At 44.1% G+C, this 16,253-nt stretch overlaps 1 long non-coding RNA gene across 1 annotated transcript; it reads left to right on the plus strand.

Moving 5' to 3' along the window:
- Positions 1-458: 458 nt before the first annotated feature.
- LOC127299521 (uncharacterized) lies at positions 459-4,061 on the plus strand. Its single transcript, XR_007850476.2, has 2 exons — positions 459-915; positions 3,801-4,061. It is a non-coding gene; the product is annotated as an uncharacterized lncRNA (long non-coding RNA).
- The last annotated feature ends 12,192 nt before the right edge of the window (positions 4,062-16,253 follow it).

The raw sequence follows: 16,253 nt of genomic DNA on the forward strand, positions 1-16,253 counted from the left end.
ACATTTTTGAACTCCCATAATAATTTTACCAAAGTCATATTTGTACAGATTTGGGTATTTAATACATTCGGAAAATTTGCAGATACATGAATCGCCACCTATGCCAAAAGGTGTGTATCCCCATACAGTACACCACAAAATTTGGTTTACTCCAAAAAGTTTCTTAAAACTTTTATTATTGAATTAAATCTGCTATTGCATGACTTTGGCATCTTAATTGCTGAGAAGAATATACTGCAGATCTGGGGTTGAAACTTGCTTCAGATGATGCACAAGCTTGACGGAAAATTTGGTGATTTTATTCCTAGACTAGATCTGGCAGTACAAGGATTTGTTTTTAAGATAAACAAATGGAACGGGCCAAAACTTGCGCAAATTCTATTTCTTGCCTGGGCACTGTATTGTCTACCATGGTGCTCCCTCATCCGGTCCGTCAGATCCCCATCTAGCGATCCAAAGGAACAGGCACTAACGTCCAAAGCAGCGCTAGTAGAATTTCCCTTCCTCTTCTCTTTTTTTCCCGTGCCCGTTAGAGTTTCGGATAGCCCCAGTTCATCCCCATTCCCCTCTCTGCTCGGCCCGCGTCAACGTCCCTTCCAGATCTCCACCGCTGATTCAACCTTGTCGGGGCGAGCGGTCCGACGAAAATCCTCGGCGGAGTATCCCTGGTCGGTTCGCGTAGTGATGGACCAGTTTGGTCGGCGCGGGGAAGCGGATCAAGGCGTTCGGGCGCGGGTGTGGCCGTGCTGGGAGGGTCCCGTCGGCGGCGCGGCACCGCCAATCCGACGATTCTGAGGCGGTGCGAGGTCCTTGGTGAAGGATATCTTCGCCGCTGCTCCGGGATTCGACGCTATTGTGGCGTCGCAGCCGTCGCCGTAGTAGTGGTCGAAGGAGAGCATCCGCGTCGAGGTGCTGGTGAGTCCCTGGAGAGTCCTTCGTTCCTCTCTGATTTTCTACATGCTCATGTTGATTTTGGGGGCGGCGTTTGCTCGACCCGAGTTCGATTTTGTTCATGGCGGTGCTAATTTCTTCTGTACCCATGTTTTTGCTCATCTAAATCAGCTCTGCTCGATTTTTACCCACGGATGAGGATGATCTAGTTGTTCTGTGTGCGGTAATTAGGTTCTCTTCTAGTAGCCACACAGTCGTGCGTCCATGTAGTTACAGTTTAGATTGCTATATGTCCAGTTCAGTGTATCTGTACTTTGGACATCCGAACGTTTTCAGGTATATGTTAATTGTAGGATGTACAATTTTGGTAGTTTATACATCCTGGGCATATTGGAAGTAGTATATGTACGCTCATAGGATGTATTTTCTATACATTTTCGTTTGTATAAATCAGAAGAAATTACTGGACCTGCTTTTGTCATCCCACTGGATGTATATTTGAACAATTTATACATCTTAAAATTATGTATCCGATCCATATTAGTTGCCACTAATATAGATGTATTTAGACATATTTTTGGTACAGGTACTAGTGGCAAGTAATGTGAATCGGAGGGAGTAGTTAGTTTATGTGACACATGTAGGATGTATTTTTTGTCACAAAACATCGATTTGTAAGCTGAGTTCCCCGACTGACAGTCAAACTGTCTCGCTATGTGTATCCACATCTCCTCACATATTCTTGTACATGCATACAAATCGATGTTGGGTGTCTGGTCCAGTTTCTTTTTGTTTGGTGGTGTTAGTTCATGGAAGATAGAGTAGCTTTTCAATCTTAATCATGCTACTGTAATTGTGCAATATGTTAGTTTTTGGTAATATTTACATCATGGGCATATGGATCTTCAGATTGTCCGCTCATAGGATGTATATTTTCCATCCTGGGCATATTGGTTTTTAGATTATATGTGTGCTAATTAATACATCCCACCATCTAAAAGTATATACTCAGGATATATTTTCTCCCCCAGTTTTTGTTGTTTCTTTCATAGCATGTATTATTACTTCTTTCCTACGCGTTGATGGGCGTAACAAATCAAAGGAATCATGTACCCGACACAGGCAGCAGCATGTCTTACACGGTGCTCATGCCCATGTGTCATCGGGTTTCGGATTAGAAACGGGTGGTCGATTGAAAGCGGTGGGTGAGGTCCAATGGCTTTTGGTGGCCAGCACGCAGTGTAAGTGGAGCTCCAAAATTTCCCCATTCTTGTTCATTTTCGTCTCCTTGATCTCCATCCCCATTCTCCAATCGATTATCTGCGGCGGCGTAGCGGCACAGGCAGGAGCACACAGCGGCCAACCTAATCCCAACGCCGGGGCTATCCACCACCCGTCCTCAGCCTCCCTTCCTCCTGGTGATCGGGTGGAGCACCCCACGAGCAGGGGAGGCGACACGCGTGGTCCCTGGTGGTTGAGAAAGGGCGGCGCGTCGGTGGCGAGAGGCCAAGATGGGGGAACGTGGGCGGTGGGAGGATCTCGCGGTGTGGAGGAAGACATGGTTGTGCTTCTGCTGCCGGTAGCGCTAGTCCTTACTGTCAAGATGTGAGGCGGGCATCGGCGGCGTGGCTGCTGCGTGGGCTCCGTCTCGGCGGTGGTCGGTTCCACGGGTTGCGGTGGGGATATGCTTCCACGGTACGGCCACGATTCGATCATCCAGGATCCGTGCGCTCGCGGTTTGTTGATCTCGCGGGCAATGCAGCCTTGGAGACGAGGATGCTGGAACTCGGGCATGTCGGGCTGCACGGCCACCACAAGTAGGTATGCCGAGTCCGCCTTGCGCAGGCCCTTGGCAAGCCCAGCCACATCCATCCAATAATCACCGTCGCCGACTAGGAATGTCACGAATTCCTATTTCGGTTAGGTGCTTATTTTCTTGTAGCTTTTTGTGTGTCCAAATGCAATTTACTTCAGCATCTTATGACTTTTTTTTTGTTCATCCATATGTTCATGACTTCATGTAACATGTTTGTGTTAGGATGTTCTTTTTGATCAAGCCGCATGGCTAGGTGTAGGAGGGCTCCAGCTTCTCCCTCCGCTTCCGCTCGATTTATATCTCTCTGCTTCTCCGCCATGTCTCTCCGCTTTGTGCTGCCGTTGGTAGTTGTGGATGTGCTATATTACTGCTAGTCTGCTACTACTTGCGTTGTGGGTAGCTGTTTGTGGCCAATGTAGTGATGTACTGTGTCTGCTTGAAATCTGCATGATTGCTTACTACTTGCTGTTCTAGGGCCTGGGCAAAACATAAAGACACCAAGCTAGCGTTTTTCTATGAAAAGAAGTATTTGCCTAGGAAAATCAACGGCAAAACAATGAGGCTTTGCTGCACTTTCTATTGAGTTTATCAGCTGAGCCTGGGCAGCTGCTTGCCGGGAGGTGCCTTCAACACTTTTTATGGTTGATCTGGTTATAGGGCCCATAGCATAGGATTATTTGAACTAGGATAGTATCTCTTGATCCCGTTCTATGTATTTTTAGATCCAACATGTAGTTTTTGCGCAGATTCTTGTATTTTGTTACATCCGTCGATTTTGTTTGCATAGATCTCTAGATTTTATTACATCTAAGCACTATTTTGTTACATGTAAGCACTATTTTGTTACATGTAACATGCAATTGGATATCTCTGGATTTTATTACATATAATTAGCATTTTGTTACATCTAATTAGTATTTTTTACATCTAATTAGCTTCTAGGTACACTTTTTGATACGTCCAATTCATCTATTTCTACTTTTCAGAAATAGCTTGTTATGTAAAAATTTCTAGTCTCATTACTGAATTTCTGTTTATACAGTACAACACCAACTATGTCTTACTAACATGTATGCTTGTCACTTTGTTACAGTTAATAAACCATGGCGGTCTACACTTGGAGAAAGCAAAACACTAAGAAAGTACATTCAGTTCTTATCGGCGCACAAAGTTGGAAAGGGTTCGTTTGATTTTGGATCAGTTCTCGTCTGTACACTCTGTCCATCTTTAGTGTAGTTGGATTTAGGAGGTGTACATTGTGTGTATCTCTTTTCCTTCTGTTTTCTTTCTTTGAATCTAATAAACCTCGTCTAGATTAGGATGTATTTTTTACGGAAACAAACTTTTATCCTGATGCTTGCTTTGCTTTGGTGTGCCTGGTGAAGTAAATCTAGTGCTTCTCCAAAAAATTGCATGTAATTTCTGGTTCTCGCTGGGGCACACTGCCGTGCCGAAAACTAAGCGAGAAAAAGTGGTCCTAGGCCACATTTCCTCTTCTATTAATGTGTCACTATCAGGTGACAGGGACCACTTTCCCTTTCTTGTTTGGTTCTCCTAGAAATGATTGGTGTGCGGGTGCGATGGGGAAGGAACTTTCTATTTTGGGAAGGAGCAGATACGGTTATGTGCTTCTTTTCTATTTTTGGGTGGGGCACCGCGTAAGACCAAATAGTGCCCACTGTGTAGCAAAGCCCAAACTTGTGAGACCAACATGGGACAAGCCGGGCCAGGATCGACAGGGGGGCGCATGCGCGCGTTAAATCGGCGATCTACGTGCTCCTTCGCGTTAACCAAAAAAAATACGGAGACTTCAGCCTCGGGCTAGCGACGGAGAAGAAAGGGAGGGCTCACCTCGGGCGTCAGGGACGTGGTCGATGGCACGAGGTTGACGCAGGGTGCCGCGGCGGTGAAGACGCTGGACGCCGACGACACGGACGACGCCCAGGGAAAAACGTGGACGGGATCTTCGTCGGAGGCGAGCTTCCACGCCAACTCCGGCGACCTTCAGGCAGGCTGCATGCAGGGAAGAGGGCGGGGTTCGGCCTAGATAGGAGAGGCTGCAGCATGCATCCGTTGGTTCTCGCTCGGCCGGCCACCGACGAAACCATCCGGGATGACGGGAACTGGCGGCGCTGCCGCAACCTACTCGACGGGGAGGATGCAGGAGCTCACCGGGGTGGTTCTGGGGCGATGAAAAGGTCACGGAGGGACAGTGGAGATCAGGGAGGTCTGTCATAGTGCCTCCGACGCGAAGGCGAGTTCCCCGGACGCTCGTGTGGACGAAGACGAGCTCCGCGGCCGCACGGACAAGGTCGATGAAGGCGGCATCCTCGAAGGTTCCTGGACAGAGATGATGCGGTCAGATGTGTTCGAAGAAGCGGAAACACAGAGAGATTAAGAGACAGAGAGAGGAAGTGGGGAGCTTCGGCGTCGGTCACGGCCACAACGAGCGGAAAACCGACGAGCTGGTGCTCGGTTTCTCCATCGGGCTGGGAGAAAAACCAATCAGGGATTAGCCCCTGGTGTTCCAGAGAGAGGGAGAAGTGTGAGGAGGGGAGACGGGCTTGGAGGGGATTGTACGCACAAGCTGAGGCTCGGGAGCGTGCTTAAAAGGACTGCCCGAGGGTGCACCGTGGACGATGTCCAGGGCGAGCACGGTGCGGAGCGGCGGGCAGAGATTAGGCGAACGGGGAGGCGCAAGAGACAGGGGCAGGGTGTGGTGAACGGAGAGGCGAGTAGGAGTGGGGCTAGGTGTAGAAGAGCTCGACCAGTCATGTCTGCGAGGCAACGGCGCGCGCGCACTGGCCGGCGTCACGGCGCTGCTTTGGGACGGAAGGAACCGACAAGTAGAGAGGGCGATATTGTGCCGGCAGGTCAAGGGAGGCGAGGCTTGGTCTACGGCGAGGGGGTGGTGCTTGGGACGGTCTGTCAACTTGGGGGAGGGACGCTGATTCCGCGCCCGCCAGGTGTTCGATACCGCGTCGGCATCCAGAGCATGGTCGCGTGAGGGCAAGCGGAACACGACAAGGGCACTAGTGGATGTGGGTTTGATAAGGGAAAGAGAGGGGTGCCATTGGTGCAGCCTCCGGTCAAAAGAAGCAAGGGCAAGGAGCTGGGAGCTCTGCCATAGTTGCAGTCACGGAAGCAGCACGCCTCAAGCTCGTTCAGGGCGGACAAAAGGTGATGGAAAGGGGTGGTGTTGTCCAGCAGGGTCTAGGCTATCTCCATTTAACGTAGCAATGTCTGGAAGGAGGGAAAATGGCAGCAGCACATCCTTGCACAAGATTTGCTTCGGTACTCCTATCTCTCTCACTCTTATTCTCCAAAGGGATCCTGCCAAGTGTGTTACTGTAGCAGCATTGCTGGTCGAAAATAATGTGAAGAATGCTGGAGAGGCAATGCGATGGCTTGGTGATGTTTAGGTAGCAGTTTAGGAAATATAGATAGAGATAGAGATGAATGGTCATGAAACTCTTGGTTTTTGTATAAATTTGTACTGACCAAAGAATGATGTGTCAACATAGATCAGTGAGGTGAGATTGATGTGGTGGAGAAGATTGTATTCAAAATCCAAATTTATTTGTTAGTTGTTTATATCAGTTTTCTTTGCCTATGGCCAGTTGGAAGGGAAATTCGTTTGAAAAACACCAAGAAAAAAAAATTGAGTTCAAGAATGTTCTACTAGCAGTTGCATGCCTTGTAGATTATTTTCAAGAATTTTGAAAGTAAGATAAAAGCAAGAATGGTATTTGAAATAAAATAAGTCTACTTGCATAACAATGTCTAGTAGATTTTTCTCCAAATTTATTCGACATCAAAGAGTGCAAGAAATGGCTTATAGTCCATTAACATGCATTTTGGATAAATAGAAAATAAAATACTTTCCTAGAAATTATTTTTGAATGGAAAATGATATGATAAAAAAATACCAGTAACGTTTCCTATTTTTAAATGAGAAAATCTTTTGAAAGTAGTTTGATAAAAACTAGAAATATTTTGGAAGTCAAAAGGAGAGGAAATGGGGGGTTAGGGTTTTATGGAATCGGAGGGAACCTTCAGATTTGAAAAACAAATGGGAGTTGAGGCCAAGAGTTCTTTATGAAAATAGTTTAATGATCTTGGGAGGTTATTTATGCAAATGGAGATTATACATTGGTTGAATAAATGATCATCTACCAAGATTATGCATAGGTGGAGTGATGAGACTAAATGATAGATCAATGAGATGTATTAGTGGCAAATCCAATGCCACGGATAATGGATCACATAACAATTAGTCCTAAAGTTGAGCTTTGTTGCATAAGGCTTTGATTAGATTTAAACTAGATAAGAAATCTTATTTCAAAAAGTTTCAGAAAGAGAAAAGGTTTTAGGGGGTGGAGAATGACCCATAGTTAAAGTAGAATAAAATGAGACATTCCATTTTGTTTCAGGATACCAAAATCTGCATATAAAAGATTTTGTAAAATTTTGAAGTCACACAAAGTAGGGGTAAACCATTTGGCAAATACTTTGCATCCAAAATAATTTTAGAAACCCCTTTTTTTATACTATGACCAAAGGTGACCATAGCCAATTTTAAAAGAAAAGGTTCTTGGCAAAATCTTTTGAATTCAAAATTTAGAGTCATAGGGAAGAAAAAGAGGTTTGTATTTTGTCAACAAGTTCAAGTACCTTAGAAGAGAGGAGGTTAAGGTGATACAAGAGTGGCCATAGCATGACTATTTTCTTTCTTGAGACTTGAAGTCGTGGGTTCAAATATTTCACTTAACACTATTTAGGAAACATCACTCATCAAACAAAGTTAGACATGCATTTCCAATCAAAAACAAATCAGTGCACACAGTACATAAAAAGATTTTGTTCCCCCTGATTTTTGCACTCTGGACAAACAAACAAGGTTGCAATTTGGGCGTTACAAGTCGTAGGCGAGTTTAGGGTCTTGTTGTTATCTCGATATGTTCGAGATGTTGTTGTTGGGAAGTTGACACATGTACCACCTTTTGAAAATGATGTTGATAACTTTTGCTACAACTAAAATTGATAAGGGATAATATTATTGCAGAGGCATCTGTGAGTCCCTTTGCGAAAGCATCAGATTTTTGCCTCGCTAATGTCCCCTAGGACCCGATTTCTTGTTATCTGCTCTAAGACTGAGCGCACTAACCACTCGCGGGAGATTTTATCGGGATCCCCCATCACCCATTACCTTTTCTCAAGTCTGTTGAAAAGGGGGCCACAACCTAGGTTTTATTAGCTCATATGCACGATATGCACGATTTACTTCCTGTTGCCTTCGGGTGTTTATATTCTGTACTGTACTAATTGCTAGACGACTTATCTAGTGCTTGGCCGTAAGTGCCCGCCTAGACGCCTACGCAACCTCTGGGTCCGTCTCGGAGTGCGGCCGAACTTCGTCACGGGTAGCTTAGTTGGGTGGCCCCCCTAGACTTTCTTGTTGAACTGGTAATAGTCTTGTTGTGAGACTCCGCCGTAATTAAGCAGGTTCGAGCATGCGTGTATGGCAACATTGGTGCACCCCTGCAGGGTAAATCTTTTCGGAAAGCCGTGTCCGCGGTTATGGACGACTTGGAGTTGTTTAACTCGATCATAGAACAACTTACACCTTATATCTGTTGATAATAATCTTGCTAATAACTTGTGTAGTAAGTTAGCATTACTACAACAGATACTCAATAAAATTGTCAACTATGTGAGTGCCTTGCCAGTACCTCTTGGCGAAGGGGGATCACATCGGCTGGGTTTTGACTGCAGAGTATAGAACTGCTAGATTATGCGCTCTCTCACCTTCTCTAATATACGAATGTTGTAGCGTGTCTCTATTGGTTAGATGCTTTGCTGCCGCTAAACTCCACATATAGTCGGGCGAAGTTTACACCGTCCACCAGCAAGCATAGCTGGTCTTGTCTCGCAAGTACGTGCCATTTGGTACTTACCCTCGTTTTTCTCCCTCTTTTTCCGGAACCCGCTTTTCGACAAACAGGTACGGCAGATGATTTGCAGCATGTAGGAGGCTACTTCATTGAGTTCACAGACGACGACCTCGTCGAGTAGCAGGATCGCTCCTAGGCAGCAGCCTGTGGCTTGTTGGTTATGGACCCCGTTTGGTTATCTTCAGGACTCTTAGTCCCATTTGGATCTTGTCTGTACTTAGACTATTTGCTACCTCTATGTATGATGTACTGATGGGATATGTGTCCCTTTGCGTGCATTTGGATCTTGCTCAGTAGAGCGTTGCTATATATAAACTTTATTTCCATCTTTTGTGTCGTAGATGGTTATGTTGTGATATTAAATCTGTATTCCACCCTTGTACCCTGTGCACCGTGCGTGTATGTTTGAAGTGCACATGAAGGTGTAGCACTCAGGCCTGGAAAGCCTAACGTGAGCCTATGAGGTGGGTGTTGTGTGCATGGGCGTGTCGAGCTTTGCTTGGCCTACCCATAAGCTTGGGAATGCGAGGCGACCTCACGGTCCTTTCTAGTGACCTCATGCACATAAACCCCTCGTACCTGCGCGCTCTAGGTTTTCCTACTCCTGGGGCTTACACCGGTCTTCCTCCACGAAAAGTTACGTAGCCGCCGCCATCGCGAAGCCAAGTTCGGGGGACAGAAGTCTCTGTTCTGGCACGCCACCGGGACGGGGAATTTCCCTCGGAGTCATCTCCATCGACACCACCGCCATCTTCATCGCTGCTACTGACTCCCATGATGAGGAGGGAGTAGTTCTCCCCCGAGGCTGAGGGTTTTGCCGGTAGCTATGTGGTTCATCTCTCTCTCCCATGGTGTGATCTTTATGTGATCATAAGCTTTGTAATCTAGTTGAATATGTAGATGTTACTCTTGTCTATTATGCACTCTAGAGGTTACTTTAATATGAACTCCGGATTCACTCTCCACGGTGTGATGGTGACAGTGTGCGCATCGTGTGTGATTCCTTTATGACGTTGTGGAGATTGTTTACTCCGGCTTGAAGGAGCTTTTGTAGCCCTACACAATGAATGGTGTTTGTTATCCAACAAGAGAGTGTTTGAGAGTAGCATTTATTTATTTAATTATGTGATCATTGTTGAGAGTGTCCACTAGTGAAAGTATGATCCCTAGGCCTTGTTTCTAAGCATTGAAACACCGGTTCCAACAAGTTCTGCTACATGTTCGTTTGCTGCCATTTTTATTTCAGATTGCAATTACTACTTATAATCATCCATATTACTTGTATTTCACTATCTCTTCGCCGAACTAGTGCACCTATACATCTGACAAGTGTATTAGGTGTGTTGGGGACACAAGAGACTTCTTGTATCTTAATTGCAGGGTTGCTTGAGAGGGATATCTTTGACCTCTACCTCCCTGAGTTCGATAAACCTTGGGTGATTCACTTAAAGGAAACTTGCTACTATTCTACAAACATCTGCTCTTGGAGGCCCAACACTGTCTACAGGAATAGAAGCATGCGTAGACATCAATAGGCTGCTCGAGGAAGACGGGGATGGTCGGAGTTGCCCTCACGGACATGATTTATGACGAGCACCTGAGAAAGGGAACGCTCGAATTCATCTGATTGAGCACGCCATCTCTCGATTCCTTGATACTAGATGATCTACTCGACTTGGCGGAGCTCCTCATCCACATCACGGACTCCGGGGTGGTCCCAAACGATGGCTTCGTGCTCGACTCCGGCGATAGGTTGCAGATGAAGTGGAGCGATGGAGAGGAATCGAGAGAAAATGGAGAGGCGTCGAGGTTCTAGAGTTACCAGGCAAAGCTAGTGATGCTTTTATAGGGCTTGATAAGGACGAAATCGCCCTTTCCGTCTCCGGCGATGGCTCAGATGCATCGGCTATGTCGACAGGGCTTTGTGCACGAATCTGGACGTTTTCAGATAGACTCGAACGTGGAGGATCTTGTATGCGCCTCTGGGCTGGTCGTTGACGTCTGTGGCGGTCAAGAACGGCGGCGATGACGGTGCCGTTGCGGTGTCGTCCTCGCAAAGGAAGACGAAGACATCGTCTCACCTCGCACGAGTTTTAAAGCAGGTGAAACGGTATGGATCTGGTCTAGGCTGTGCTTGGGCTGGCATTGATGGGCTTCTTGGTGGGCTACACGGCTAGGTAAGGTCCTTTTCTCCTTTTATTTTATTTCTGTTTTCCTTTTTCTATTTTCCATATAATTAATTTAAATATTGTTTTGAATTCAAATATTTTGTAAACTTTATAGTTTGAATTCAAGTGAGATTCACTACTGGCACTTAAAAGTTTGTTATTGTATTTTATAAAATTTAATAGGAACACTAAAGCATTGGTTAATTAATTACTATTGATATTTGAATTAAACAGCCATATAGGCATGAATTTGAATATTGTCTTTAGAAATATTCAAATTATTTTCCAAATGATTGTTTTCTTATTTAATGATATGTAGAGTTTTATTTGGTTTTATCTTGCAAGAAACAATCTCAAGGTAATACTTATTTATGGATTTCAAATAAGAAAGTGATTTAATGGCATGATTTCATGTGCTAAAATATCTCTAAGGACTTGACCTCTTATTTGAGAATGTTGTCACTTGCCTATTATTTTATGTGAACACTCATTTATTAAGGCCTTGTAAGGTTTATTATAACCCTATTTCAAGGTTAGCACTATTATCATATTTTAATAGCACCTTGAAATATAGATACTACTCTCATCATGGTTTGGTCTAGTTATAAGGATAAGTGGTTGATCACCACCATGGGTTTAATCATATTGTTTAGCACTAGGTGTTTCTTATATTTATTCAATAATTGAAGCATAAGATATAGCTAGTGAGCAATTCTAGGGCTCTAATTCTATTCACCAAGTGACACAAGGTTTGGAACTCAATTATGACTTAAGTTTTAATTGTGATCACCCAAGTGATACACAAACTAGATTTGAGGTATGGTTTAGGGTTTTACTTGTGATCATCAATTAATTCACAAGTTAGCTTGAGATATGGGCATAGGTTCTATATGTGACCTAATACCACATTACTTTGGCTAGGGTTGTTTTTCCTTACCACTCATAGGATGATTCAATCCAAGATCATTTAGGTTGATATTGGGGCTGGACAATACAAAGGTTTGTTACTATTCAACTGTCTCTCTATTTAACATGTTGGAATGGTTTAGGGTTGCTAGTAGTTCCCCTATGATGTTATGTACTGGTTATATCTGCTTAACCCACTAAGGTTTAACTGGTAATTATATATCTCCCAAGTATGATCATGGATTAGACATGATCAACTAATATCTCTACCTCATGTTCTTAGGGTTTATGATCATTACTTAATTTATAATGATCAAGGTTTGGCTTCCTAAGGTATCTCTCATTAGATGAGGTTCTCACTTCCATGATCAAGCATTGTCTTGATCAATTAGGGTATAGCACTTTGATGACCCACAAGTACAGGGGGTGTATCGTAGTACTTTCGATAAATAAGAGTGTCGAACCCAACGAGTAGCAGAAGGTGTTGACAAGCAGTTTCGATGAAGGATTCACTGTAAATGCTCGCAGACAAGTATTCAGGGGGTTTTGATATAGCAGATAAATAAAGTACAAGTAAATAAAATGCGAGAGAAATAATTGCAGCGAGTGGCCCAATCCTTTTTAGCACAAAGGACAAGCCGGTTTGTTTACTTATAATGACCAAACGTTCTTGAGGACACACGGGGATTTTAGTCTAGTGCTTTCGCTTCCTATAGTTGATTAATCTTCATTGTTTTGATAAGTGTTGTGTGGGTGAATCTATGCTAATGCACCGCCCTTCCTAGGACTAATACATACTTGTGATTATACCCCTTGCAAGCATCCGCAAATACAAGAAAGTAATTAAGATAAATCTAACCACAGCCTTAAACTCTGAGATCCTACTATCCCTCCTGCACCGATATACTAACGGGGGTTTAGGTTGCTGTCACTCCGGCAACCCCACAATTAGCAAACGAATACAAGATGCACTCCCCTAGGCCCATAAAGGTGAAGTATCATGTAGTCGACGTTCACACGACACCACTAGAAGAATAACACCACAACTTAAATATCAAACCATTAAATATTACTCAACATAGTTCACTACTAACATTTCGACTTCACCCATGTCCTCAAGAACTAAACGAACTACTCACGAGACATCATATGGAACATGATCAGAGGTGATATGATGATGAATAACAATCTGAACATAAACCTTGGTTCAATGGTTTCACTCAATAGCATCAATAACAAGTAGAAATCAATACCGGGAGAGTTTCCCCTATCAAACAATCAAGATCCAACCCTAATTGTTACAGCGGTGACGAGATGCAGCGGTGGAGATGGCGGTGTAGATGGTGGAGATGATGATGATGATGATCCCGATGATGTCCACCTCGATGACGGTGGCGATGGCGTCGATTTCCCCCTCCGGGAGGGAATTTCTCCGGCGGATTCCTGCCCGCCGGAGAGCTCTTTTCTCTCTGGTGTCTTTCCGCGCCGCAGAGGCGGCTCTGTCAATTCTCCGCAACTCCCCGTGCCTTAGGTTTTCGGGACGAAGAAGTACGCGAAGGAGAGGAGGCCAGAGGGGGCTTTGGCCCCCTCCCCACAAGGCGGCGCGGCCAGGCCAGGGCCCGCGCCGGCCTATGGGGGGGGGCATGGCGGCCCCTCTCGGCCCCTCCTTTTGGCTCCCTTCGTCTTCTGGGAAAATAGGATTTTTCATATAATTTCCGTCAATTGTTGATCTTCCGAAATATGGTGTCCTGACGGTGCTTTTTCCAGCAGAATCCTGACTACGGTGAATAATTCTCCAATGATCATGAAACATGCAAAATAGGTGAAATAACATAAGTATCATCTCTAAATATGAAATATATCAATGAATAACAGCAAATTATGATATAAAATAGTGATGCAAAATGGACGTATCAACTCCCCCCAAGCTTAGACTTCGCTTGTCCCCAAGCAAAACTGAGCTTAATAAACAAGACCACATGTTTATGGAGTGAAGAGTCGATAAATAAAATACGGACAAGAAGCATCATATTGATTCACACAAGATATTCTAGTAAACATTCTCTTCATATAACTCAACTCGAAATAAGTAAAGAGAAATCACAAATAAAGGTGCATAGGAAATCATAAAGGGTTATGGCAAACTTTGTTCTTGGTCAGAGAACTACTAATGGATTGTACTTATCTTCTAAGCAAAGCTTTCATATTAGAATTTATATGGAAGGGCTTTCATCCTTAATCATAACAATCTCCTCATAATCATTGATAACTTTCAAGGTCATATTCATTCAGATAAAATATGTACTGAACAAGAAAGCATAAAAGACATGATTAACTAGATCATATCATAAATGGTTGGTTCACAACAACTCAATTGCTTGCTTAAGATAGAGGAAAATAGGTTTACTGACTCAACATAAAAGTAAAAGATAGGCCCTTCGCAGAGGGAAGCAGGGATTAAATCATGTGCTAGAGCTTTGCAAGTTTTGAAATCATATAAAGAGCATAAAAGTAAGATTTTGAGCGGTGTTTGTTGTTGTCAACGAATGGTAGCGGGCACTCTAACTCCCTTGCCAAACAGACCTTCCAAGAGCGGCTCCCATGGAGGACAGCATCTCTACCAGCAAGGTAGATCACCCCCTTCTCTTTTGTTTACACATGTATTTTAGTTTTATTATGGATGACACTCCCCCAACCTTTGCTTTCACAAGCCATGGCTAACCGAATCCTCGGGTGCCTTCCAACATTTCTCAAACCATGGAGGAGTGTCTATTGCAAAATTAAGTTGCTTACTGATAAATCAGGGCAAAACATGTGAAGAGAATTATTAATGAAGGTTATTAATTGGGGCTGGGAACCCCGTTGCCACCTCTTTTTGCAAAATTATTGGATAAGCGGATGTGCCACTAGTCCATTGGTGAAAGTCCACCCAACAAGATTGAAAGATAAAACACCACATACTTCCTCATGAGCTATAAAACATTGACACAAATAAAGAGTAATATAGTTTGAATTATTTAAAGGTAGCACATGAAGTATTTACTTGGAGTGGCGCAAAATACCACATAGTAGGTAGTTATGGTGGACACAAATGGCATGGGTTTGGTCTAAGGTCATGGATGTATGAGAAGCATTCCCTCTCAATACAGGTCTTTGGCTAGCAAGGTTGGGTAGCAAGCATAAAGGTTGAGAGAAACAAACAAATATACATGTGATAGAAACAATCATGCATCTTTCTCATAAGCACAAGCAATTTTAACTTCAGAATACTAAACACAATAGCAGAAAGGTAATAAAGTAATATATCTACATGTATTTCCCTTTTCTATTTAAACATCAAAGTGTTGTTGCTACTGACCAATGCTAAGTTTGCCAAAACCAAATAGATTTACTTGATGCTCCCAAAGTGATATCAATACTAATGTCAAGAGTGATCATATAACAGAGATTGCAAACTAAAATAAGGTGTGCAAAAAGTAAATGATAAGACTTCTCATTAATATTCCATAATGATAACTCACACCAACGGATACATAGATAACCAACTAAGAGAGAGATACTTCCACACCGCAAACTATTCTATATGATAACTTCCCTACTCATGATATGACACTACTTGATAGTAAAATATAAAGATAGTGATGATGTGATACCGCGGCACTCCCCCAAGCTTGGAGCAAACCAAGGGGATGCCAATACCGATGATGAATTACTCCTTCGATGGTGAGGATGGTGGGTTCTTCTCGACAAGCTTCTTAACAAGTTCCTTTAGGTCCTCAATCTCATAAGTGAGGTTGCGAATCAGCTCCGAGTTGTGCTCAACGCGGCTCATAAGCATGTCAGACGGCGAGTCCCAACTCTTAGAGTTGTTTCCCCACCCTTCAGCTTCAGGTTTCATCTCTCCTGCAGTGTTAGAACGATCTATATCCCAACCACTAGGCAATACTACCTTGGGAGTCCTTTCAGTTTGGCGACTGTAGATTAGATTGCGGAAAGGGTGGTAAATGCCTGGAGAAGATGTCCTTGGAGCTAGGAAGCGACGTGGAACTCCTCCTCCGGTGGCGATCCGTGCACTTCTCTTGGTGTTGGACGGATTTCCTATCACGCCAATGCTTGCAACGGTGGCACGCGGGTGTACTCGCGGAATTTCCTCCACTTCTTCCTCATCCTCGCTCTCGACTTCTTCCTTCAATTCAGGGTCTTGAATATCTTCCTCCAAAGGTCCCTTGTCTTTGTTGTTGGAGACCATGGTGCTTCTAGATCAAAACAAATCTTGGCAGAAAACAGCTCGAAACAAAACACGACGAGAAAACGATATACGGACCTCTGGAGATCTGGGGGATTATATAGCAAATATTTTTACAACAAAAGGAAGGTTCCAGGCCAAAAACGAGTGGAAAAGGGACGCCGAGGGGCTGTCACCATAGGGCGGCGCGACCAGGGTGGGGCCCGCGCCGGCCAATAGTGACGGGCCCTCGCGCGTCTCCTCCACTCCGTTTCGATCTTGTAATTTTTCAT

The sequence above is a fragment of the Lolium perenne genome, chromosome 5 (genome assembly GCF_019359855.2).
Source record: "Lolium perenne isolate Kyuss_39 chromosome 5, Kyuss_2.0, whole genome shotgun sequence".
Classification (NCBI taxonomy): Eukaryota; Viridiplantae; Streptophyta; class Magnoliopsida; order Poales; family Poaceae; genus Lolium; species Lolium perenne.